Here is a 24,694-nt window from a genome sequence, read left to right as displayed (position 1 = left end):
TAAAGCACTTTTGCAAATTTACCAAATACCCTTCTTTTGAAAAAATGTTTTTTCTCAAAATAAGTGTTTTTCTTTGGGAAATAAGCAATCCCACACAGGCACTTAGTATTGGAATCAATAAAATTGAAACTAATTGAATCAAGGAAAAGAAACTAGGGATTCCAAAATTATTGAGCCTATGATGACGTGGCAGCCAATTATTGGTCGTTGAAATATCGTTGAAGTTGAAAATTGTTTTTGCTACAAACTTGAGTGTTCAATCTTAAAATGATGGAGAGGAATTTTCGGACAAGGTAGGTAGATAAACAAAACTTTAGGCTTTCTTTTCAAGATTTAAAAGTCTTGACCTGCTTTCACTCTTTTGGTAAGACAACCTTTTTAGAAGTCTTGTATCCTTTCCCTTTTTAGTCAATCTTTTTTTTTATGAAGTAAGTGTTTTATAAATCACAGAGGCATCTAGGAGATGCATAGTTACAAAAGAAGAGATATCAACTCATTATAAAGATAACAAAAACCTATCATGAGTCTAAAGAGCTGATAAATCCAAGGTCCATCAAAGGACTAGAGAGCTAATAAAATCTAAAAAAGAATCTGAGTTGTAAGCAGAGGTAAGATTAACCCAGCTAAAAAGAGTAGTCAGGCATCTGGCCTTGAGGTCGGAGTTGGCAGTTGCAATACCATTAAAACATCTTTGGTTTCTTTCCAACCATAAGTACCACAAAATGCAAGCAGGAATCATTGACCAAATCCTTCTGGTAGACTTGCCAACTTTCCAAATACTCCAACAGACAAAAAGTTGCCTGACTAAAAAAAGAGAGGAACATATTCCACACTTCTATAGCAACTGGATAGTGTAAGAACAAGTGATTAATGGACTCAGAGGCGCAATTACACAAGTAACATTTATTAGCTAAAAGAAATTTCCTTTTCATGAGATTGTCTAGAGTTAAACAAGCTCATTATAAGGTGATCCAGTAGAAATAAGAAACTTTTAGTGGTAATTTAGTTTTCCAGATGAGCTTCCAAGGCCATTGGTCAATCAGATCGTTGTTTGAGCTCAGGAGCAGGTAACATTTTTTGACAGAATAAGAACTATTTTTGTTGCTTCCCTACTTAAGTCTATCAATTATTTAAGTGAGAACTAGACTACTCTGCAAACTCCTAATCAAAAATATCATGTCCTTAATTTCCAAGTCATTTAGGTGTCTTCTTAGATGCAAATTCCATGTGTTATCCTCTATATTCTGAGAAATATTTGAATCTAGCTTAGTAGTTATATGAAACAACCTAAGGAACACATCCTTAAGAATGATAGAGCCGAGCTATTTGTCTTTCTAGAATAGGAAATGTGCTCCATTTCCCACTTTGAAAGAGGAGTTGAGGAAGAACTCATCCCACAATCTCCTAATACCTTTCCATAATCCAGACCCATAAAGAGCTAGGATTGGGTTGGAGCACCAATGGCTAGTGCTACCATATTTGGCTAGGATGATCTCCAAACAAAGGCCAGCGTTATCTTGGTTAAACTTCCAATGCCATTTCATTAACATACATTTGTTGTGTATTAATAAATCCTTTAACCCTAGTCCACCTAAATGCCTTGGAAGAGTTACTTTGGCCCACTTGATTAAATGAAACTTGTGACTTTCACTATTACCTTTCCACAAAAAAGGCCTTCTTAACTTATCGAGTTGCTCTTGAACCTCTATTGGTATTCTGAACAAAGATATAAAATAAGTCAAAATGCTATCAAGAACACTATTGATGAGCGTTACTCTACCACCAAGAGAAAGGTACTATTGTTATATGGGAATTCCTAGCTCGAGACCTTTCACAAGAAGCCAAGCACGTGAGTTGCAACGACTCCAAGCCTTGTTCACATTCTTGGCCATGTGTGAGGCCCTTGTGAGCCCATCTAAGGGCCTATATTTAATAAAATGTAAAGAGGCCCACCAAAACACCCCAAACCCACCCACTTAAATGTCAAGGGTAATTTGGTCTTTGTCCCTCCTTTCAAAGTGACTATATAAGCCATGTAATAGGGCTAGTCTTGCTTTAGTTCATTCCTATTATTCAAGAAACAAAGACTTGTAAATTTTTGACTTCTCTTTCTCATCATTTAAAGAGGCCAAAACCAAATTCTCACTAGTAGAGTGATACTAGTGTTGTATCTTGGCTAGAAACTAGGTTCTTGAGGTTCTTTGAGTTTCTCTTGATCTAAGTAAGAACTTGGTATTGATATTTATTAGTCTTAGGGTCCTTTCTCTTATTAGGGTTCTTAGATTAATGAATATTGTGTCAAGTTTCTATCTCTTTCTTTGTAAATCTTGTTAACATTATGTTGTTGAATATAAAAGTCTAGTGAAGCCGTGTGGGGCTCTTTTGATTCACTAGCAATATTGTCTTTGTTGTTCTTGTTAATAAACTCACTTTTCTAGTTCAAACAAATGTTGCAAGCCTAGTGAAGTCGTGTGTGGCCATTTTCGATTCATAGCACTTTGTTGTTCATCTTGTTGTTCTTGTGTTGGATGGAATCTCTTGATACACACTTAGCATTTATCATATTGTTTCTAGGAGGCCAATATTTTCTCAAAGTTTTCGATGACCACATTCCAGATCTCTGTTTATCTATAACTAGCACCTAGGGGGAGTCCTATATAGGTAGTGGGAAAAGTTCCAGTGCTACAGTACATAATATTTGCTAGCATCTCAAGATCTGGAACTACATTAACAGGGGAGATGATGCTTTCGACATGTTAATGTGGAGCCCAGATAAAGCTTCAAAAATCATAAGGGTGAGGTTGAGATACCTCACTTAAGACTCTTCAGCACCACAAAAAATAAGGGTGTCATCAGCAAAAAGAAGATGAGAAACGGAGACCATAAGACCAAGGTTGTTACCCACTTCAAAGCCACCAATCCATTGCAATTGCTTTGCCTTTTCTGGCATCCTACGAAGACCCTCCTTGGCTAGAATAAAAAGGAATGGAGATAGTGGGTTGCCTTTCGGGGAAAAGAATCTTGTAGGGCTTCTGTTGATTAGAATGGAATATTTAACTGTGGAGAAGCTATACTTGATCCATTTGATCAACTTTTCTCTAAATCCCATTTGCCTCAGAATAGAGGTTAGGTATTGCCAGTTGAACTTGTCAAAAACCTTCTCTATATCCAGCTTGAGTAATAGACCCGGGACACCACTTTTTTGCCTCCAGTCCAATACTTCATTTGCTATAAGGGCTGCATCAGTAATTTGTCTGCCTCTTATAAAAGCATTCTGATTACCTAAAACAAATCTCCCAATCACTTATTTTAATGTTTTAGTTAGCACTTTTGCCACCAACATGTACACACTACCAATAAGAGTTCTCCATGTGGTTCTATAACACCTTTCTTTTTAGGGATAAGGGCAATAAAAAAAGCATTAAAATATTTAACCATATGGCAATTATTGTGAAAAAGATGAAAGGTCCAATAAGATCAAGTTTAATAATGTCCCAACATTTCTGGTAGAAGGCCATTATGAAGCCATCTAGCCCGAGGCTCTTATCAAGGGCACATGAATTGAGAGCACTCAAACTTTCTCTTTATCAAAAGGTTGTTCAAGAGCCACCCTATAATCTTGGTTTAGAAGACCCAAGCTCTCGAAGGTTGTTGTAGGCCTCCAAGTTTCATCTTCTATATATAACTTCTGGTAGTAGTCATTACAGCCTCTTTTATTAGCACTTTGTCATCAATAATGATTCCCCCACCATCAACTTGTCAATACAATTGTATCTCCAACGAGAATTAGCAGTCCTTTGGAAGTATTTCCTATTTTTGTCCCCTTCTTTCAACCATAGGCATCTTGATTTCTGCCTCCAAGATGTTTCTTCAGCCATAGCTAGCTGTTGAATCTATATTTTTAATTGCAATACTTTATTCTTTTCAGATTGAGTCGAAAGCCTCCCTTCAGTGGCCCATTCAAGAATTAAATCTCTTCTAAAACTTTGCTAGTTCTAGAAGAAACTTCGAAAAAACCTCTCTGTTCCATGTAACCAAATCCCTCTTCAAAGATTTCAACTTTTGAGAGAGGATGAAATCTAGCGAACCATTAAACGCATTGCTTTGCCACCACTTTTTTACCAAGTAAGTAAATCCATCCAGTTGGGGCCACATATTCTTATATTTAAAATAAGAGGGTTAATTTGACCAATCGCCACTCTCTAGAGAGATGGGTTTATGATCCCAAAATAAAATTAGGGAGAGATAGTTATTTCACACAGCCAAAAGCATCATTCCACTCTAAAAAAATCAAGAATCTATTAATTCTAGAGGGCTAAAGTGAGTTTTCCCCCTGGACCAGGTATTGCAATGGTAAATACACTAAGCCCATGTCTTGAATGAATTCAGAGAAGCATTTCATGGCCATGGATCTTCTCAAACAATTGAATCTTTCACTTTCAAATCGACAGACATTAAAATCTCCATTGATGATCCAACTTTCATTCCAAAGACCCCTTACACTAGCTAACTTAATTTGTAAGTCATCTCTTTCACAGTTAGAGTGTGGCCTATAGTGGCCCATAGACACCACTAAAATAAAATTTGAAAGCAATTTGAACACCTTCCATCATAACCGACATAGTATGTTGCCCCTGATGTGCATCAATACAGCTCCATTGTCTTTTATCCCACAATATAATTACGCCCTCTCTATTGTTGCTGGCTTTTAGTTCTACCCATTCAACCCATCTAGGATCCCATAACTCTCTCACTATCTCCATGGAACATCCTTCAATCTTAGTTTCCTGTAAGCATAGAATGTCAGGCTTTCACTTTTGGATAAGGGAATAGATGGTGCTCCTCTTGCTCGTATCATTGAGCCCCCTCACCTCTATCATAAGTAATTGTGTAAGCTAATTTCTTTGCCTCTATTTCTCCTTTCTTTTTTAGTTTCTTAGCCTCGCTACCTTTTCCCTTTTGCTGTTGTAGTTGAGATTGTCTTTTTTTCTCCATACGCAGAATTATATCAAGAATTTCAAGCTCAGAACCAGAAGAGTTCCCCCAAAAGCCTTACATGTTTTAGACATAGCAATTTTTGTCCACCGTGTGTAAACACCTAATTTTTTACCAAACCTAAGTGTTTTTGCCATTTTAGTGTTCAATTTCGTTTTAGGGTCTAAATTAGATATTTTAAATTTATCTATTTTTACTAAATTTATTTTAAAATTTTGGAAAAAAAAAAACTACAAAAATAGAGTCACATTTTAAATAAGTTTTTACTTTCATTTTTTAGTTTTTATTTGTTTATTTATTTATTTTTAGAAAAAAAAAAGAAAAAAAATGAAAAATAAATAAATAAAAAATTTTCTAAATTATATTTGTTTCTTCTTTCAATTTTTAATAAAGAATGTTGTGATATTAATATTTCTTAACCATATTCCTAAGACTAGCTAGTCTTGTATTTTGTTAGTTTTAAAATAGATTTTTATTATTTTTTATTTTATTTAAAATATTAATTAAAATTAAAATTTAAAAATAATAATAATAATAATTAAAAAAAAAAAAGGGAATCCTAAACTACCCAAACCACCCACAAGCCCCACTCTCACAAACCTCTCCCCCATTTTCCAAACACACACACATGACATAAACACACACACACACGACACAAACACATACACAAATATATAACACACACACATGCACCATACGGAGGGGAGAAGGAGAAGTCAACACAAAAGAAAAACATTAAGAAAAGAAGAAGAAAAACAATAAGGAAAAGGGAAAAAAAAAAGAAAGAAATAGTAGTAAATCAAAAGGCAAACAAACGAGAGAGCAAATGGGTAGACAACAAGTTGGAGATTGATGTTCGATTCGTGATTCCGAGTTCGTTATTTCTTTTTCTTTTGTTGTGAGTTACTTCCACAAGAGGTCACAATTAATCTTTTTTTCTATATTGTAATATCACGATTATGCTAGATTTCATTCCGATATAATATAACAAAGTTGTTGAGTTTTCATATATGTCTGATTTGGTTATCATTCTTCATTGTTATCAAATGAAATATATTTAGATTTTGATTTCATGAGTTTAATAAAAGTTGGAGTAATATGTGATTATCTTCACGTGCAAAATATGTATATTCCAATGTTGTCCTTATTTAGTAATTTTGTTTTGTTGTCTTATTTGAAAAGTTACTCTAGAAAAAAAATATATATTTGTTAAATTCTATGTTTAGTTTAGGTAATTTGAAGGGCAACTAATTGAAATTGTTTAACTTTGCTATTGCTGAAACGAATTTAAACATCGAGGCTAGGAACATTTAGTTTGCCATTAATAATTTAGAGTTGATGGATATAGGAGGATCCAAGTTTTCACACAAAGTAATTAGTTAGTGCAATTTTTTTTTTACTCTTGATTAGTAAAAATGTTCGGCACATTTTTGTTTGCCTCGAGTTAATTCAAATGTTTATGTTAGTGAGTTCATTCCTTATTTTTTTGTGGGGGGAATATTTATATACACATGTCCTTTTATTGTTAGATAGACGCATGAATTTTTATTTATTTATCTGTTTCTCTATTAGAAAAGTAAAATAATTTATAGTACATCATAATTTGCTAACGAACATTAATTCATAAAAATGTAAGTGTTCAATTTATTGAGCATTAGATAATTATTTAATGAAACGTTTGATGTTCATGGGCTATTGGTTTAACATCACATTTTTAACTTACTAATTTCTTCGACACTAATCAAAATATGATAACGTGTTAAGCCTAGATTTACTAAGTTTCGAATTTAGTCATTTACTGTACGAAAATGAGTTTGGTCGTTTTTAGCTTAAAATTTCATTATGCTAAGCAGTAGTCGTGGGAAGTCGGAAAGCCCTGTTGCCGATCATTCGTTATAATAAAATAAACATACTATTTTAAAGATAATCTAATTGAGTTGGGTAGATTCTAAACCTATTAGTTGCTTATCTAGACTTGGAAAATGGGACGATTCATAAATGCCATAAAGGCGCGAGAAACGTGCCAAAATTTGTGGTGGGGCCGAAAGTACTACTATTGGTAAGCCACACGTCAATATAATAAATAATTTTAAAAATAAATTAAAAGCGGGAGGCAAACAACTTTTAGGTTAACAAATATTAAATCCAAAAAAAAAAATTATTTTAAGCCAAACGTAAGTCATTAAAGCGATCGTGCTAGAACCACGGGACTCGAGGGGTGCCTAACACCTTCCCCTCGGTCAACAGAATTCCTTATCCGGATTTCTAGTTAGCAGGAAAAAAAAACGAAGAGTCATTTCCTTTTGAATAGGGATTCAATAAGGTGACTTGGAACACCCAAACTCAATTCCAAGTGGCGACTCTGTAAGTAAAGTAATTCTTTTTCAAAACGTCACTTTAATTGGAAAAACCCATTTTCTCTAAAACCAACTCCCTAGCGGGGTCGGACGCAGTGAAAAACAGGGGGTCTGACACCGTGTCTCAATAACATTTGGAGTTTGAACAACCTGGTGCTTATCGTGCTTATAACCATCCCATGTTAATCGCAAAGCATCACTTCCAAATGAAGGTAAATTTAAATCAGAACCCTGGGAAAAGGGCAAGTGAGATTCAGGGTATAAAGAAGAAAGAGTGAGAAGTGGGAGAGATTTCATATATTCTGTTTCATTGTTTGCATGGTTGTCATATGCCATGGAACCACTGGGATCAGCTTCGATAGAAGGCCAACTAGTCACCGCTGCTGGATCCGTGGAGCAAGTTTCAGCTAGGCCTTTCCTTTTTATGGATAAAGTGGGGTTCCTGAATGAGTGATTGGGCCGGCCCTTTGGATTTCCACTCATTTAATTATGGCCTTGTCTTAACAAAAGGAGTTTTATTCCTTTTCTTTCTTCTGGAATAATATAATTGCTCCACTTTTGGTTGAAATAGGGTTTGGGCCCGTTTCTGTTGTTGGGCTGAAATAAAGGATAACCTCACCCTAACTGATTTAAAATTCAAAAACCCTGACTTGGCATGCATTCAGGTTGCAAGTTGAGTTCCGGCCACTGGAGACCACCATTCAAGAGTGAGTCTTCTTCTATTCCAAACTACTCACCCATTTTCACCCTCTTCGCCTCCTGCCTCTATGGAAGTTCAAATAGAAATTGGTTGTGAGAGATGGGAGTGACCCTTAGACCTGACATTATCTTCCATCTGCTGAGGAAACAGTTTTTGAATAACCTCTGATTTTGGGCTAGAGTTGAAAGGATCATTGAAGGTGCCCACAAGACAACAAGAGAGAAATAAATTTATGGATTCAGGTTTATCTTGATGCGCCAGATTTGGCCAACTCTATTTGCATGTAACATCCAAAAATGTCTTCCTGGGGTTAGTGAATCTTTAAAGAACTGGGTTCGAGGGCTTACCTAAGAATCTAAGAATCTTTGAAGCATTTTCAGACCAGCCAAGATTAGAATAAGCCTCTGGAATAATAATAGCACTTTTTTGTCTCCCCTCTAAGTTTTAATTCGTATAAAACGCCCATAAACATAGTAATTTTAATAAACTCTATGTAGATTACTCTGTTTCTTTCTTCCCCATCTCCTGTAGAGGTTTCCAAAGCTTCGAGAAGCCTGCTGTAGTATATTTCATACCCATCTCAGGTTGCTTTCGTCAATTTTTATTTTGCTGGAGAAATAGTTGCTCTGTTTACTGAATTGGAACCACCTAATCTGGACTTCGCTAATATCCTTAATTTTAAAAGACTTTATCAACTGAAAAGAAGAAACAACTCCCACCAATAATAAAGCAGAAAGAAAGAGAGAAAAGAGGGAGGGGAGAAATTTCCAGCAGTCGGACTGATTATCGGAGAGAAACTAAGGCCCAGAAGAGACATCGAAAACTGTGCCTGGGATGGGAGCATTTTGACATAGCTACGTGATCATGTAAATTGTTGGTTATGTTGGTTAGCTCCCTTTTTAGTCAATCTTGAAAAGTGGCCATGCTCCTTTTTGGTAACTAGACTTTTTGGAAGCCTTTTGTTCTTTTACTATTTTGGTGTTGTCTTGAAACTGTTTTCAAGACAAACAAGAAGTCACACTCCTCTTTTCTTGACTTAAGATCAAACAACCTCTTTTGAAGTTTCTTCTTCAACACAACATAAGAATATCAAGAACAACAACAACAATAGCCGTCCATAAGGTTCAATAACTTGAAAATTTAGCTCAAGAACTTGGATCTAGACTCAAGAAGTGCTAGTGAACAAAAAGCTAACACAAGAAACTACCAAAACACATAAAGGACACCTAGATCTATGCTTTAAATCTTGGCCAAGACATACAACAAGAGCAACAACCCTTCGGCCAAGATACAACACAAGACAACTACCTTTTATTTTTGAATTTTCAAGCAAGCATGCCAAAAATTGATCTCGTGAGAACAAAATCAGCCTCGCTCTGATACCAAATGATAATGAAACGACCATGAAACACATGAACCAGCACAAAACAACACAGAAACAACCAACACAAGCAAGCCGAGAGCAACAACAACAACTAGCTACGACAACCAAGAACAATAAGAGAGAAACCAAGAATGAGATATTAACAACAATGGCAGCAACACAAACATGAGACAAGAAACACAACAAATGCATAAAAATAAAGGATAGGCAAGATGACATAAGAAATTACGAAGACGTAAGAACCCATCGTGTATCAAACGTAAAGACCCTTACACTTGCAAATCCAAACATTAATTTTCTTACGGTAACCACTAAGGGAATCAACATTACCTCACAACCACCGTTTCTAAACAATGAACAATATCGGTTTTTCCAAGCCCTACACTAAAATTGGCTTTTCCAAGCCCTACACTAAGAACTCTCTCTAAGAGAGGTGAAACTCTCAAGGTATTTCAATATTTCATCATCAATCAAAAACTAAAGAAGAGAAATGACCTAAGTTACCTACTTATAGTTATTACAAATTGAAGGTAAAATGACCTATACAGCCTTAATGAATTGGTGCCTATGGAGTGTCATGGAGTGACTTAAAATGACCAAGACACCCTTATTGAAGGGGCGGTCTTGGAGTGTTAAGACACTAGTCCAGGGTCGTCTCTTCAGTGCTCCAAACCATGGCGGTGGTTGATACTTCAACAACACTTGTAGGTCTCGGGCACTAAGACAAGCTCCAAGAGACCTTCCACACTCGGCATTGCCCCATCAAATGCCCAAAATGGTCTCTACATGCATGTTTTTGCGTCCTCGGGGTGACCAAAGCTTGAGTCCTTTTGTGTTGGCCTCCAATGGCGTCTAAGTCTAGCTGCTCAGCGACAAGAATTGAGTGAGGCATGTCAAAGCCACTTTAGGACCTAACTTTTTAAAAAATATATATATATAATGAAACGAAAAAAATGTACTATCCGTGGATCATATTGTAGAAGATTTAATATTCTCTTATGTATATAAAAGTTTATCTAAACTTATGTTTGAACAAACGTATTTTGATTATTGAAAAGTCAACATGAAAAGTTTTTTTGGGGATAGACAGAGTATTTAGAAGAGCAAAAGAGGGTCCCATGTGATTTTATATGGCATAGTATATTTAAGAATTCTTTTTAGGAAGGACACTATTTTGGGATGAACTTAAATTGGAAGGTGGGAATTCAATTTGAAGTGGAGAATATATAACATCTAAGAGTTTTAGAATATTTACTACAGCTAGTCAAATTTTGTTCACAAAATTGTACAGTAAGAGACCACTTTTTCTGAATGTGCAAGTCTTCAGGGCAAAAGATGTAATTTAACACAATTTTCAAGTCTGAGACAGTTAGGTGTAATTTGCACAAATAGAATAGAGGTCCTTCAGATAATGGAAAAGTAGATGTATGGTCAGTATAAGCAGTCAAGTATGAAATATCATGGATGCCTATGAGCTGTATTCATTAAGCTTAATATAGACAGGGTGGACCAGTAGACCCGCAGAGGCTTCTCGTATTTGAAGATGCACCCTCTGGTGTCCTTGTGGCCAAGAATGCTGGAATGTAAGTCCATCACCAAAATTTAATGTCTGCTGATTTTTTCTCGATTTTGTGCATTTAAAATTGCTTAAGAAAACTACATACTTTTGAAATAAGTGCCTCTTTGGTTGAGTGAAATTTCTTCATGCACTTCATATGTCCATCGTTTTAAGGAGTTTATTGGTATTAACTCTCCTAGGAAAATGAGTTAAAGGGATACATGAGAATTGAATGAATTAAAAGGAACAAATAATCTAGTCAAAGTTAATTAAGTGAATTTGGGACGTAATTATAATTTGTAAAACATTGAGAACAAGTATATTCAAAAAAATATATCCTTTTTTATATTTCAAACTTTCTATTCCTTCCCTTCTCTTTTTCCTTCTCTCCTTCTTCATCTTCTTCCTTATCTTCTTTGCCATTTTTTTCTTTTTCTTCTGTGTTCTTATCCTTTGCCTTATCCTCTTACCATTTATTTTTCCTTATGAAGGGGAGTCTCGGAGTAACTGATAAAGTTGGTAAAGTTGTTGTCATGTGACCAGGAGGTCATGGGTTCAAGCCTTGAAAGCAGCCTCTAGCAGAAATATAAGGTAAGGTAGTGTACAATACACCCTTGTGGCGGGGCCCTTCCCCAGACCTTGTGCATAGAGGGAACTTTAGTGAACCGGGCTGCCCCTCTTCCCATTTTTTTTGGTCTCCTTCTCTTCATCTAGAATTTTAGATTTTTCTTTTTTTGTGCGATTTTGTCTTTTTTAATTCTTTCTTCCTTCATATTTGGAGATTATTTATTGGTAAATTTTCAAAATAGTGGAGGAACTTTGTTGCTCGTCGAAAAAACAACTAAGAATTGTTTAAGCAACTAAAAGATGTTCAAATAATCAAGAGCCGTTTAAGCAATTAAAAGATGTTTAAGCAATCAATAATTTTGTTTAAACAATCAGGAGTTGTTTAAGAAATCGAAAGATGTTATTTACACAATTAGGAGTTGTTTAGAAAGACATTTAAACATCTGGTTAGTTGTTTGGCAATGGTGATAAGGTGGAGGAGAGGGGGAAGGGGAATAGAAGTAGGAGGTTTGTGTAAATAAAAGAACTTGTGAACTTTTAAGATATGTGTCGTTATCACTGATTAAAAAGTGTCTCTTTTACTACATTCTTAAAACTTGTGTCCTATATTCTTTATTTTCACTCTTAAAAGTCTCTTTTTCCACTTCCCAACTCTCCTTGCACTTTCTAGTAAATGCTTGCACCACTGCATATCTTTTCATTGCATAATCTTTGTCTTAGTGATTACTATGAAATTTTGCCTCCGACAACAGTCTTATGTACTTGACATCCTGTGCCAAAAGTTACACTTGGTATAATGAACATGTAAATAGTTGAGGTGATAATTGTGGCTGGCGGTGATGGTAGTTGGTGGTGGTGGTTGATAAGGTTGACGAAAGTAGTGGTGGTTGATAATTTTGGTGTTAATTGTGATGGCAAAAGTGGCAAGTGGTGGTGATTAGTGATTGTGAATAGAGTTATGGTGAATATCATCCATACAAGAATACCTCTTAATGGTATTAAGACATTATCCTAGATCTTGATTGTTAAGACCCATTCAGACCAATTAAGTACTTAAATCTTAATGAAACCAAATGCACTTAATGGCCTAAGGTCTGAACCATTCAGATTCAGATCTCCATTAAGTCCAAACAAATGAGGCTTAAGACTATGTTTAGTTGGTTAACTCATAGGTGTTGTACATCTCTTGAAGATAGCATTTAGTAATTGAGGAAACAATATGATTTTGGTCTGGTCCTCCATGTCCAACCAAACTATGTGCTCACTATGGCAAACAAGGTTACCTTTATTTTAAAGGACTCTTAGAACCCTTTGTATGTCAGTTAATGTTCTCTAAAATATGTTTATGAACATTGTTTACCAATTTGATCCTGATCTCATCTGGCAAGGTTTTCTTTCTGTTGCACAGATGGCACTCATTTTGTGCAGCTGCTAGTGTATGTCCATTTCCTCATTTTTTATGTCTGACAAGTCAATTTGCTCGGTCTCACAGCACTCCTTCAGGATCTTATTTTTCTTTCTCTTAACTATATTTGGGGTTTTGTCTTAACTTTCAAGAATCTCTCAACCTATAAACATTGTAGGTACTCCCTGGTGTTCCAATTTTCTATCTGATTTATCTTCTTCTTCGGTCCCTTCAGTATCATCCAATAATCCAAAAGATGTATATTATTAGTCGGTCCTCAACTGCCTTAGTTTGCTACTTTATGAAACCCATGTAAACACAATTGTTTTGCCTGTGATGGAAAGCCGATAGTCCTAGTTTGGGTCCTTTCATATGCAGACCTGAATCTCTTGCTAGTATGATCATCAGAGTCCTTGTAACATGGTTACGCTGGGGTTTCTCTTGTTGTTTTTCCGAATAGTTTTCCTTCTTTTTCCATTATGAGGCTATGTTTTTTCCTTAATTGAGTTCATTTAGGTGTGTTCAGTCTGGAATTTTAGCTATTTTCATGAGTTTTGAACTTCCTCATTTTTGTTTGCTATTATTACTACGTGTTTTGGGTCCTATGAGGCATGATTAAGTGCCAAGAACATACTTCAGCTACTAAAATCCCCAAATTTCTATTTGTAGATGAGGACTTCTTCTGGTAAGATGTAACAACATATGTCAAGGGTGTACTGAAGTTGCATTATGATTTCTATTGATATAAAGATCACTTGGTTGCATTTTGGTCTCTTTTATCCCCATTCGTTGCATTAATATTCTTATGAGAAAAGTGAAGGTACAGATACACAGTTGACATAGGAAAGCATAAAAACTCAGATTGCAGTATCATCTACTTACTGAGTTGGGTTTTATGTCACTGCATGCATACATGTCAGTGGTTATGGTTCTAGATGCAAGGCTGGATAGCTCGTATTATCAAGTAACTGATCAGGTTTTGAGTTCTTTATCTGAGTTCAGCCCATTCGATTGGGGATTGCCCTGATTTGAAAATGCATCAACCAAACTTGATTATTTTAGTTTGATCATGATCCTTAAGTTCCCAGCCGCACCTTTTATGAGTTCAAAATTCAGACTTTTGGGTTTCGTCTCAGTTGTTATTCATAGAATACTACGCTCTACTTATTATTTTAGATACTGAAGGTCCAATCTGAGGATTTATTGTATTGCAACTCATGTATGCCCACATGATATTTCTTCTGATATGGTAAACTACATTCTCCCAATCTCCAGCCCCCACCCCCAGCAGCCAACTGACCCTTTTACGTAGTAGGTTATCTCCCTTATCATATGGAATTGCATGTCAAAAGTAATGAGATGAGGATAACTAGATGTATAAGGGGAAATATGTAATTATTATAAGTCGGTTAGATTAGGAAGAGCAGATTTGTTAAGACTGAGTCAGAATAAAACAGTGCTCTATATAAGCACTATTTCATTGTATTTTGGGAAGAATTGTTTTTGATGAAATAATCTCTTTCTTCTTCTCCCTCCTCAGCTCAACCAACTGCTCCAATGGTGAGCTTAATCGTTCAATTTTTATATGAATTGTAACAAGGAATCAGAGCTTTACAACCACATATAGTGAGTTTTTTTTTCTAGAATTGTTCGATTTCCAACCTTGATATTCCGCTCTTCAACAATGGCAGCAGTGAAATTCAACCATAATCATGCACTATTGTTATATTCCTTCGATACTGTGGGAGCTCCGCTGATCCTGATGCAATTAATAGGATTGGACAATTACTTAGGGCAATGCATATCCAATTGCTTGGGAAGAACAAGCATGGGATATTTGATGGCACTTGGAAACAGTAGGATTTTGCACAGGAATTAGGGCACCAGTGGGATCGTCGTAATGCAGTGGTTTAGGGATGGATCATGAGTTCCGTTACACTAGATTTGCACACTGGAATTGTCTATGCTTCGAGTGCGAAGGCGGTTTGGGATGATCTGTGTGAACGCTTTGATAAGGTAAACACATCAAGATGGTAACTAGAGATTGTATGGTCACTTATTCAATCTAGTAATTGTATGGTCACTTATTCAAGAAAGTTAGAGAATGTATTGTATGTTCCAGATTTTCAATATAACCTGTTATCAATTTCCAAGGTAACTAGAGAGCTCAACTATTTTGTATCATTACCTTGGGTTCTGTTTGTTCTCGGACCTTTCTAGTGGAAAATTAATGGTGATTGATAAGGAGCTTGATGGTCTCTACATTTTGGGTCGCACTAAAGCTTCTAGGACACATGATGTTGATAATGATAGGGTTAAAGTGTGCAGTGCTCAAAGTGAGGAAAAAGACATTTTGTTATGGCATAGGAGATTAGCCCTGCCTTAATATGATCAATAAAAAATATGTTTTGCTACACAATGGATAAGTGCAAATCAGCCTTGACCTGTGAAATATGCCCTTTAGCTAGACATGTCAGATTTCCTTTTACTAGCAGTACTACTAAATCAACTATGGTGTTTGCTTTATTACATTTAGATGTATGGGTCCTTATGGAACACAAACTTTTGATGGTAATAGATTCTTTCTTATAGTTGTTGATGACTTCTTAAGAATTACATGCATTTTTTGCTCAAATTTAAATGTAATGTATTAATGAACTTTAAACAGTTTTTTGGAGTTCAGTAGATCAGCAAAGGAAAATTAGTCAATCAAAAAAATATGCACTAGAGATCTTGTCAGACTTGGACTTGGAAATGCTAAACCAGCATGGACTCCACTTGAAATAAATCTCAAACTTACAACACAAGAATTGGACAACTTGACAAATTAGACTGATGATGAAGCTCCTGAGAACAAAGTACAATATCAAAGACTAATAGGAAAGATGTTGTATTGACATAAACCAGATCAGGCATTGCATACTCGGTCCAAACACTTAGTCAATTCTTGCAGCAACTTAAAAGATCACACTGGAAAACAATAATTAGAGTGATGAGATATCTGAAAAGGGTACCAGGGCTTGGAATACTTATCACTAGAAGAAATATCAAATCAACTGAGTGTGTTCTATGATGCAGATTGAGAATCATGTACCAACACGAAAAGGTCAATTTTAGGATTCTTAATCAAACATGGTAACACTTTATTATCATGGAAGTCCAAGAAGCAAAGTTTAGTATCCAGGAGTTCAGCAGAATTTGAGTATAGGAGCATGGCTTGTGCAATTTCAGAAGTAATATGGATCAAAACTTTATTAAAGGAACTGGGGAATGAGACAACAGAACTAATAGTGGTACTCAGTGATAACAGAGTAGCCTATAGTGTTTCATGAAAGAACAAATCACATAGAGATTTGACTTTCATTTTTTCAGACAAAGGATACAAGATGGGAAGATAAGGATTGCACATGTAAGCTCTAAGGATCAACTAACAAATATATTGCCTAAGGGATCGTCCAGATCACAACACAGAAGTTTGGTTGGCAAACTAGGAGTGCTCAATGTTTTTGCACCTTCTAGCTTGAAAGGGGAGTAATGAGATAGGGATAACTTGATGTATAAGGGCAAATATGTAATTAACATAAGTCAGATTAGGTAGAGCGAATTTGTTAAGATTTAGTTAGAACAAAACAGTGCTCTTTATAAGCACTGTTCCAGTATATTTTGGGATGAACTTTTTTTGATGAAATAATATTTGTTTCTTCTTCTTCCTCCTTAGGTCAACCAACTGCTCCAATGGTGATCTTAATCGTTCAGTTTCTATATGAATTTTAACAAAAGTCTCGAATATAACCGTACCTATTTTAAATGTCAAAAATAATGAATGCAGTTCTGTACATTTTAGAACGTAGTGTGGTTTATATGTTGAAAGTCAATAAAAGTTGATTGTCCTGTCGTTGTCAGTAAAAATCAATAAAAATCGGGTTGATTCATTTTAACCATCCCTGAGTGATTCAGATGAAAATAAAGTTTAGAGTGAAGTATGAAAAACACACCTAAAGTTATTTTCTTTTTTTTTTAGTTTCATACTTAAACTACTGGCAGTGTAAATTTCGTACCTAAATTATCCTTTATTAGTTTGAGACGTAAATTTGTTTACTACACTCTCTTGATGGCGTGTGTACTACACACTCTTTTTGATTTAAAAAAATCTTTCCACATGGCATTTCACATTGATACAAAATTCACCTTAATAAAATTAAATAAATTATTAGTGTGAGTTAAAATTTAAATGTTAAAGTATCACTAAAGTATCACTTTATTGTTATAAATGTATTATCATGTATAATGAATGTCTATTTATGGAAAAGTTAGAAATCCCAACTTTTGAGATAGTTAGTTTTCTTCTATAAATAAAGGGATTTTCCTTTATTGTGATGAACCCCTCAAGAAATCCTTAAGAAAAATAAGAATTATCCTCTCTTTTCTCTCCATTCTTCTTGTTCTTACTTTATATTTCATAACACGTTATCAGCACGAGTCTCTGACCTAAAGATTCATGTTTACGAGAAAAATAAAAATTTGATAATAATGGACAAACTGCAATGAATGTTAGTCCACGAACTATGAACGTTCTTATAAAAAAGGTTAGTACTTTTATGTTATTTTTATTTTTCTATTAACTTTAGTCTCGTCATAGTATGGTGGTGAATTGATTGGCAAACCTTTGGTACGTGTTTACATGCAATAATATAATAATAAGTTGCGTTAATTTTTCTGACTGCCACTAAAGATTTTTTTCCTCCCTTTGATTGCTCCTTTAAATTAATTGTGCTTACCTCTTTTAATTAATTATGCATATAAATTGTTTATGTTCTTTGTTTTACATATGAATAGAAGAAAATTGGTTAAGCTTAGTTATATATACTTAATTCTGTCATCATTAAGATTAGTGTTGCTTATGTTCATATGGAAAGACATTGGGTTAGAGTCCCGATGCATCATGTTGAAGAAGTTGGGTTTAAATCTCATTGATTTATGCTTAAGACGTCTTTATATGGATAAGACATTGAGTGTGAATCTCAATGTACCATATTGATGATATTATGATGGTTATGGCAAAAAGTTATGTTTTTGGTGAAAAGTCATGAAACATCTCCAATTGAATATGTTCCATTTCCCGAAGTGAATGTGGTAGCAATGCATAATTTTTTTTGAAAGAAGACAAGTGATGAAATATGTAAATATAGTGCGGAGGGACAATATGATAATAATCATAAAAAATGATAATATTTTCACACACTTATTATAAATAGATATCTTAGGAAAAAAATTCTCTACATTAGATGTACGCCTCAATTTGTTCTTGAAGTAGCAATATCATGAAAGAGGTTATACGCAATCAAAATTTGATAGGCTTAAGGCATAATTATATTCCATTATCGAGGAATGAGAATTTCGATTGTTATAAGTACAGATCCATTTTCTAAAGTAAATGTGATAATATTTACTAAAGCTTATCAATACAAACGTGCACTTGATTGTGATGGTGTCACAACTTACCTCCGAAAGAGGCATAGTAATTAAGAAAAGTTATTTTAAAATCTACTTCTAAAGTAGTAAATATGAAATTTATTCATGTAATAGTAAATCTGAAATTTACTAAAGCAAACTCACATGTCATGGTAAACTTGGAGTTTATAAAAGTTCATAAATTGACATGAATAATTGCGACATCCCAAAAATATGCGTATTAAGTATTAAACATATATTGAAGAATTAGAAAATTCTTCATGAACTTTTAATGTTTCTTGTTCTCATGATAAGTTGTGGACCAACTAATGTTGGGGTTGAATCTCCTAAATTTTGTAAAGTATTAAAGGTGAATATGGACCCTTTCACCTGTCATATGATCTATTAAGATGTATCGATATAAAATGACCATATGTGAGTTTAATGTCAACCTGCAATTTTGACATTCATAAAGTTGTTTTCTCAATGAAATTGAGTTAAAAGCATAATTTTCAGATTGTGTAATCAAGACAATTCATCTTGATAATGTTGGTTTGTCATTGAATGCCTTTGATAAATAGCCGAACCATTGCTAATGAGAACAAAAATTTATGTGTTGGTCTAAAATATATTATATTGCATACAATAGCACTTGTATGTATTAGACTTAAATTTATGATTAATTCCTCCCTCTCAATTATTTCAAGACTATGAATCAATTATTCCATGTAGTAGTTTTGATGTGTGGTATTTGATCAATGGATATACCATGATGTACGAAGATGAATTCTCTAAAATAAATTAAGATGCATGTTAGTTTTCCTAACATGAGGGGGAAATATAAACAGCTAAGAAATATATTGTAAATTGTCATCACTATGATCCTCATTCAAAGGATAATTCAAGTACACATGCTAGGAGCATTTGCTGACCCAATATTAATCTCATATTTAGTTGTAAATGCTTCAAATTGAATGTCCCTAAAGGAAAAAATCTACTGCATGCATGAAGCATGATAGATCAATCGGTTTTAAATGAAATAATCCTTGTAAAAAAAGAGCAAATGATCATAATAAGGAAGCAATGGGCTCTTAAAGAGCCATGACATAACACTTCATGAAACCTTATGAAAGGTTCAGGTACCTGAAAATAATGAAGTGATGAGATATCTAAATGTTGTGTCACATTGTGAATCGATACAAAATGATGTATCATTGATATATCTTTATACAATATTAGTGCAGTATTATAAAAGATTATGAGGATCTGAATTCTAGGTTTATTTAAGCATGCTGACGTAGAAATATTTATCAAGTGACATGAAAGGATGCATCTTGGTAAGCATAAAACCTATTTGATTTGCAATCCAGACACTTGAAGATGTCACACATGAAATGCTGAATATTGTCACTCGATAAAATTTATATAAAAACTTTTTAAGGATTCAAAATGATTGAAGCAGATAAAAGTTTCTTGAAAACTTATTTATAATCATTATATTACATCAATTTATAACTTGAAAGTTATTGAAACTCTTGATCATGGCATTACTTTATCCCTTCCTTGAGTTACATGCTAGCACTCACCCCACTAACCGTCTCCGGACACTGTATCTCCACGCTATGCATAACCAGAGACATTTCTGCTTTTTCTACATAGCGTTAGGTGATTCTTGAATTGCTCATGCGTCAGCTTGAAACGGTGAGCTTTCATTCTTCGGAAGATCCTCATTTCATGTTTTGGTTACACTATGTCGTAGACTATCTTTCGATTTCTTTTTGGCTATCATCGGAGGTATGTCCCAACTTAGGTTGTTTTTTATTAATAGAGGTTTTGTGGATTACTGTGGATTGAGAAGGATGTTAAAGTTCTTAGATTTCTCTCTGAGTTAGTCGTTTAACTATCATGTTATATGTTCGGAATTTATCCACTACTAGTTGTATTGTGTTTTGTTTGGCTAGGCAAAAAGGGGTGGTCTCGGTCCTCAACGGACTTAAGATACCTATCAAGGCCAAGCCCTAGTTTGGGTCGTGACAGACCTACTTTCATTTTCTTATTTTAAAATAAAAAATAAAATAACTTTGATGAAGAATTGGACTATAATAACATATTAAAACTATGGGAGCTATTTGCACGCGATTTTTGTTAAATGGTCTCTTCAAGTCCACTTTTTAATTAAATAAACTGCAAGTTGTTTTTGTTTAGAAAAATGACCCTCTTTTGAAAATTTAAATTTATATATGATTTAAAATTTACTTACAAGTTTTAAAGGTTACAAATTAATTCACAAATCACCAACTTACAGAATTTAAATAAAACTCCTCCAATCAAAATCTTTTAAAAATTTTATAAATTAATTCAAAACCTGATTTATGATGAACAGATCTATTATCAATCTGATCGATACATGGACAGATCGATTATCGATCCGAATGATATATGGACAGGTCGATTATTGATCCGACTGATGCTATACATCATTCTTCTATATTATTCAATAGGTGATCGATTATAGTAATTAGTCCGACAGATCAATCATCGATCTTTTTTTTATCCGATCAATTACATATATATACACAAACCTTTTCTTTAGAAAAAAATAATTGAAATTAAAGGAAAGTAGAAAACTTACAAATTTGGGAGGAGATAGAATATACGAGCTTCAAAAATACGAAGGTTGAAGAAACAATGAGTTTTTAGTAAGAATAAAGAAGAAAAAAGTTAGAGAAAGGGAAAGAAGTAATTTGAAACTGAAAACATTGGTTACGGTTTTATGTTTTAAGTATATTTGTAAATAAGGAAAAATTTGGTTAATAGGCCTCTTCAAGTTTTCAATTAGCAAAATGGTCTACTTTCATTTTCTCATTTTAAAACAAAATAAAAAATAACTTTAATGAAGAATTAAACTATAATAACATCTTAAAAACTATGGAAGCTATTTACAATTATACTTAAAACATAAAACCCCAACCTATTTTTTTCAATTTCAAATTACTTCTTTCTATCTTTGTAACTTTTCTCTCTTCTATTCTTACTGAAAACTTACTGTTTCGTCAACTTTATCTTTTTTGAAGCTCGTATTTTATTTCTAAATGTTCTGTCTCCTTCAAAATTTGTAAGTTTTTTTGCTCTCCTTTAATTTCAGTACCATTTTTTTCTAACGAAAAAGATTTTTGTGGGTGTACGTATATATATTATATGCAGTTGGTCGGATAAAAAGAGATCCGTGATTAATCTACCGGATAAGAAATGATTGATGATTAATCTATAATAATTAATTTATCTAATTATTATAATCGGTCAGTAATTGAATAACACAAAAGACTGATGTATAACATCGTTTGGATTGATAATTGACCTATCCATATATCGTTCGAATTGATAATCGATTTGTCCATGTATCGATCGGATCGATAATAAACCTTTCTATCGTAAATTAGGTTTGAATTAATTTATAAATTTTTTATAAGATTTTGATGGGAGAAGTTTTGTTTAAATTCTGTAATTGGTGATTTGTGAACTAATTTATAACTTTTAAAACTTGTAAATAAATTTTAAATCATAAATAAATTTAAATATTTAAAATGGGTCATTTTCTAAATAAATAAAAAAAAGCTTTTAGTGTATTTAATTAAAAAGTAGACTTGAACATAACATTTAACGAAGATTCCAAATACTTAGTAGCTGTTTGTCCATGAAAACTATTTACATTTTTTCAAAAATTATTTCACTTTAGTGAAAAAGTGAAAACAAGATTTTGGCAATGAAAATTCTAAATAAAATTGCGGAATTGAATTTTGAACAGTAGATTTTTCACTCATATTTTTTTCACAAAATTTTAGAAACAACTTTAGTGGGTGTTTGGATAAGCTTATAATTTGGTCAAAATGACTTATAAGTCATTTTTTGCTTTTGAAAGTGTTTGGCAATTTTTATAATTGCTTAAAAAAGTCAATTTTGACTTTTTTAAGCCAAAAGCAAGAAGTTGTCCATTCCCTACTTATTTTTTTTTTTAGCTTATAATCAATTGAAAGTTGACCAAGTAAATGACTTTTGTATCTCTTATAATTTTCACTTAATTGAAAATTATCCTCTTGTAGCCCTAATTTAAAATGGAGAGAGTAACAAATAATATTCAAAAGTAAATGCATATATTATTTTTCCTAATGCACTTACCGAGCTAACTTTTAGAAAAATCGAAATCTATATTTTGTTGAATTTTTTGGTTGGGATTTCAAGTTTTATTTTCAATGTTCAAAACTTTAAGATTAAATTTTGGATTTAGGATTTTTTTCAAAAAATTTAAATCTTTATGTCTTAAAAGTAAGGTAAATTAGTCAAATTAATTTTTTTATTAATAATAAACAAGCTCAAGTAAAATAAAATAGGTAAACTTATTAAACCATAAAAGAGATTTATAGTCCTTGCACCACAAGATTCGGAGTTACCGTAGGAGGGACTAGGGTGCATGACCATAGTCCATGTATATCTCTCCTTGTAATTTTGTCGAAAGTTTTTCTGTTCTACAAGATTTTAAGGGAAAACTAACTAAATAAATTTATTAGATTGTTTATTACAAGTTTTAGCAAAACTTTTTAGTTTTCAAGTTATAGCAACTTTCATTTAAAAAAAATAGCTAAAAATAATTTTTTTGTTTTTATAAAAATACAAAAAGTAATTACTGAAAAGGAAAATAAAGATTTAATACAACTAATATACAATATTTCTTCCTTAAATGTAGTTAACCTTAATTGTTGATATTAATCCACCCTCAAATCTCTCAAACCGTTTTTCTTTTCTCCTATTTTAATGTCTCCATTAAGAATTTCCATCTTTATACACTATCTTCTTTTCCTACACGATTTAGTTGTTCCAATAAATCAAATACGTAATTTTTGCATTTTTGCTTCTTTTCTCCTATTCTACTCATTTGATGGTATTGATTTTGGTTGTCAGTTGATGACATGAGTGTTTAGTTTAAGAGTATTGCCTGTGTTCTATAGTCGAAAGATATTAATATGACCACACAATCTCATCATTCACCCTATTACATAATTCAAGTAGTGTTGAATCCCATACACAACGAAGCTAATCATGCTGGTGGCTCAGCCTTCTTTTACTATTTCTGGTTAAATCTTTATTGTCTTTAGATGAATTCATCGTTGCTGCTATCGTGCTAATTTCTTGTTATGGTGCTTAGCAGAGGAATTATAGGCCAACTCGAGGAACACTGGATCAATGCAATAGATGGATGTGTAGCTTGATGTTTTTATCAATAAAAAATGGATGTCATCGTATATAGTTGTGTAGCTAGATTTTTATATCTGTAAATGATGAATAACGTTTAAAAACATATATCTCCATTATTTATATCTCCCTTATTTATTTGTATATAAGGTTTTGAGTGCTGAGAAATATGATAATTAGTGGAATATCTGCTCTTTTGATGTTGATATCATCATACTATTCCACAGAATAACTGAAAATTGAAGGCAACCCATAGACTCGAACACCTCTTGTTCTGAAAAACACATGAATCCAAATTCTGAATGTTATATTGAATGTGCGATTTTTTGATTCATTATTCTGGAGATCTCTTCTACTGTTTTTTTTTTAGGCAAAAAGTTTTCAATAGGGCCTTCTTGTTTGCAATAGCATATAAATTTTTAGATTGTGGCAATGATCTTAAAACTGTGGTGTCACAAAAAGGAATTATCTATGAAAAAATTAATTTGAGCTCCAATTTTTTCTATTAAAAGTCTAAGCGCGGAGGTCGTACTTTTATATTAAATTGATATTAAAATTGGTATGGATGAAATTTCACATATATCACATTTGTATTGAATAAGTTTTATGAATGTGACAATCGCGAAGAAAAATTATGTTGTATGTTACATAAATTTTTAGTGTATGTAATGAATATTACATGAAAAACTATCACCGTAAATGTTGAAAATAAATGATAATTGTTTGATGTCAAATAATTTTTCGTTACAATAAAAAATAATCATGATTGATATTGGTGTTTGCGTTCTGCCAGAAGAAGATGAAGAACATTATATAAATACTATGTTAAATATCAAAACTAAACTTTGTTCATACCAACAATCTTATAAAAACAATGAGTAATGAGCACCAATAAACATCAAAATACAATATCCATGTCAAATGTTACTAATTGCAGAATTTAAAAATGTATAATTTAATGTAGTTGATATCAAATTCAATACCATCTGATGCGACTTAGTTCATATCAATTTCATTCAACGATGTAAAA

General features: G+C 33.3%; 1 long non-coding RNA gene across 1 annotated transcript; it reads left to right on the top strand.

Moving 5' to 3' along the window:
• The first annotated feature begins 7,960 nt into the window (after window positions 1–7,960).
• On the top strand, window positions 7,961–15,228 carry LOC124888057. Its single transcript, XR_007045966.1, has 2 exons — window positions 7,961–11,585; window positions 14,658–15,228. It is a non-coding gene; the product is annotated as an uncharacterized LOC124888057 (long non-coding RNA).
• Window positions 15,229–24,694: the final 9,466 nt, after the last annotated feature.

The sequence above is a fragment of the Capsicum annuum genome, chromosome 10 (genome assembly GCF_002878395.1).
Source record: "Capsicum annuum cultivar UCD-10X-F1 chromosome 10, UCD10Xv1.1, whole genome shotgun sequence".
In the NCBI taxonomy this organism is placed as follows: domain Eukaryota; kingdom Viridiplantae; phylum Streptophyta; class Magnoliopsida; order Solanales; family Solanaceae; genus Capsicum; species Capsicum annuum.
This window is presented reverse-complemented; position numbering and strand designations above follow the sequence as displayed.